Genomic DNA, 3,859 nt, shown 5'->3' on the forward strand with positions numbered 1-3,859 from the left:
GGATCATCCCTATCTAAACCATCCTGTACAAATCCATGGTCTATCCTATTAGCAAAACTACGGAATCAACTCTGACACAACCACAAGATGTAACACCCTAACTTGTCACGGATAAAGCAGGGGGACCACAGTGGCGAATGGCCTGCTGCTGTGAAGGTTGTTAAAATAAGCTTGCAAGATCTAAGGGGGAGAAGTGTGTGTGTGTGTGTGTGTTTCCTACTTTCTCCACCTGTATTTTGGATCCTTTCTCATTTCTTCTAAAGGTAGGGCTTACTTTATAGAGTTTTGCCAGCATGGCTGTGCTGGTGAGGAATGGGCAGGAACTGAGGAAAATATCGTAGTGATGCCAGCAAATACTTCTTTTCTCCCACATATTAGCAAGAGTCATGCTACTGGAATAATTTATTTGAGGAGGCAGTAGTCTCTCAGCTGGTACAGGCTGCATCTGCATCTCCCCTACCAGAGAAGAAGCTTTGTGATGTAGACTAGCACTCAGCTTCTCTTTTACACGTAAAGGCTTGCATCCGGCTATGCTGTGGGTTTTTTTTGGTTAGTGATTACTAGGCTCATCTTATGCCTCATGAAAACTGTATTTTCAGACACTTCCTGCATAGGGAAATTGCAGAACAAAGAATTCTGGAGCAGTGTTGCCTGTTTAGTAGATCCATTTCAGTTTAGACATTTTCTAAAGTAAGATACACAGTTAATTCCAGGATTGCCTTATTTACATAGGTTAGGTTCTGAATGCTAGCCTGTTTCTTCTAACATGATGAAGCAGAGGTACAAAGGTAACTCAATTAATTGTTAACAGTCTTGAAGTATCAGGATGTGGTGAATCCAAAGAGCATGCTACTCTGATTTACATATTTGACTATGCATTACAAGATATGCATAACTTTATTCTTTCTTCTAAAAGATTGGCCATTGTTCTTCTTTCTGTCTGGTTCTAACCACCATCTGCTTATCAGGATGGATAAAAAATGATTCTTTTTAATTGGATTTTTAAGTTTAGAAATAGGGCTATTTGAAATTACAACATCTATGCTAAGTCTTAAATTTACCATAATCTATTAAAACAATTTAATTAAAAATATTAAGCACTTCATATTTGCTGCCAAAGTTTTAATGTGAAACTACTGAACTGATGGAATTCATTTGCTAAGGAGCTGGAACCACTGTTAGTTGAAATGCTAAACCAGCTTTTGACTTCAGTAAGCCTCTCCAAGGGCAGAGAGAATGTTTTTCTTTATTTTAGTTTACTCAATGATGAGTTTGTTCAAAGTTAAGAAACTAATTGCCAGTTGGAAAAAGCAGAAAGGTCTGCTTACTACCTGTTCTGACATACAAATTAAAACCTAGTTTTTGAAACAATGACATCTACTGGTTCTAAATCTTGAAGGGCATAGTGACCAGAAACAACTGATTCAAATCACAGTTACACAAAGGAAGTATTTTATGCTGTTTAATACATCATGAATATATTAATGCATTCAAAACATGTTTTGCTAACTTTTTTTTCTTTATATATCTAATACATTTAAGTTAGTTTTAACTAAGGCAAACAAGTTTTAAAATGCTTGTGTTCCAAATAGAGCTTGATACAAATCACAAGAAAAAATATCTAGTAAAATACTTCGTTTAACATGTGAAGCTACTAGAAATGGAAAAAAAGGAGAGCCCGACTGAAAGTATGTTAAGGCATAAATTTGCTTAAACTAAGGTTTCCATAGGGTGTCTTACTGGTTAGCAATGGTGCCAATTAATGTAGAGCCTAACTTGTTAGTGGGGTATAGGTTGTAGCTGTGTTGGTCTACGGACATGGGCAGACAAGGTTCTTTGGGTAAATCTGATAACCTTTATCAGACCAACTCATATAGTTGGAAAAAAATTTCTTAGCAAGCTTTTGGGTATAAACACCCTTCATCAGGCTGAGGAGGCAACTGCAGTTGGTCTGTGCTTTTCCTGGATGGAATGAATAGTAAAGAAGCCAGAAGCTGGTATGCATGCAAGAAAGGCAGTCAGTAAACATGTAAAATGAGGAGTCACTAGGTGAGAGACAGATGGTGGGGGGGCGGGGAATGAATGTAGCTGGTAAATAGTGGAGAGGTACCTGGGGAGTCAGATGTTAGGCAGGTTGTAATGTGCCATAAATCCACTGTCTGTATTTAGTCCATGATTTTTTATATTAATGCATTCAATATCAGTATCCAGGAGGTTGATGAAGTGAAGTTCGTAGGCTCGTCTCTGAAAAATGTTTTGTAAATTCCCTTTGAGGATTAGAACTGAGAGATTGCAGAGAGAGTGGTTTTATTGTGAGAAATGTGCCCCCACGGGTAATTGGGTATTCATGTCTTTGATAAAATTACAGTGTGCGTTTATTCTGGTGTGCCGTTGTTGTTTGGTCTCTTCTACATATTTTCCATCAGGGCATTTGGTATATTGGGTGAGATGTATAACATTTCTGGAGGTGCAGCTGTAAGATCTGGGAATGCTGATGGCTCTGTTGTGGGGTGCAGTAATTGTGGGGGTGTGGAGATGTGTTGGCAGGTTTTACATTTCTTGTCCTGGCATGGTCTGGATCTATTCGGTGTGTTTTGGGCTGTAGGAAGTTTGCTTCTGGTGATGAGGTTAGTGAGGTTTGGTGCTTGTTTGAAGGGAAGGATAGGTGGTTCTAAGAAGATCTCTTTAAGAATTGGGTCTTCTTCTAGTATGGGTTGCAGTTGTTTGACGATTTTCTGTATAGGTATGAGGGAGGGATGATGTCATAACTAGTGGTATGCGGGTGGTGGGGTGGGGTTGTTTCCTTCTGTATTGCAGCAGTTCTTCATGTGGTATCCGGGTGGTTCTTTCAAATGCGCGATCCATTTTGTTGGAGGAATGTCCTTGTTGAGTGAAAGCCTTTTTGAGATTTGTGAGGTGGTGATCCATGGTGTTCTCCTTAGTGCAAATCTGGTGGTATCTGAGGGCTTGGCTGTATATCACAGTTTTCTTGGTGTGTTTAGGGGGATTGTTGGTTCTGTGGAGATATGTATGTTGGTCTATGGGTTTTTTGTATAACGCAGAGCTTGAAGTTGGGAGTCTTTCAGATAACCCAGGAGGCTGCTTGGATGGCCTGTAGCTTAACCGTGTACTGACTCCATAAGAAGATGAATAAAATACAGTTATGCGCTACTGAGCTGAATTTGAGTTGTAGCTCCACTGCTCTTCAGGACAATAATATAGTGGATCCAGAGTTTCCTCTTACCTGGAGTAGTCCTAGTGGATCTGTTGGTAAATGAAACTACGTAAAGGCTCAACCCTTCATCTCTGGTAACATCCATGCAGCTTGTAGATAGCACCATCTTTGTCCACTTTTCTACAGCAGGATCTCAAGGCATGGTGCTTATATGCTAATAAAATATTTTAGTTTGGTAGCAGTTGCACCTTCTGGACAAAATAGTTCAGGCATGGTCAGTTCACTAATAAGCTAATCATTTCATCAGTCAGAAATGCAGCATTCACCAGTGCATTATATATAGAGGTAGCATCTAAAGGCTGTACCTGGGGTTGGACCCCATTGTGCATAAACCTGAGCTGAAAAGCTTTTCAATCGTAGATGAGGAAGCAAAAAGTGTATTTCAGTGTCTGAAACTTCCTTAGCCTGACGAAGGGTTTTTGAACCCGAAAGCTTGCTTAATAACTATTCTCCAACTATTTGGGTTGGTCTAATAAAAGATATCAGATTCACCCAAGGAACCTTGTCTGCCTGTGTCCTTAGACCAACACGGCTACAACCTACACCCCTGCTTTCAGTGTCTTGAATACTTGAGACACCATTTTGCGTTACTTCAAAAAAAAGTACGTGCTCTGACTTTTACAT

The sequence above is a fragment of the Alligator sinensis genome, unplaced genomic scaffold (assembly GCF_000455745.1).
Source record: "Alligator sinensis unplaced genomic scaffold, ASM45574v1 scaffold1004_1, whole genome shotgun sequence".
Lineage (NCBI taxonomy): Eukaryota > Metazoa > Chordata > Crocodylia > Alligatoridae > Alligator > Alligator sinensis.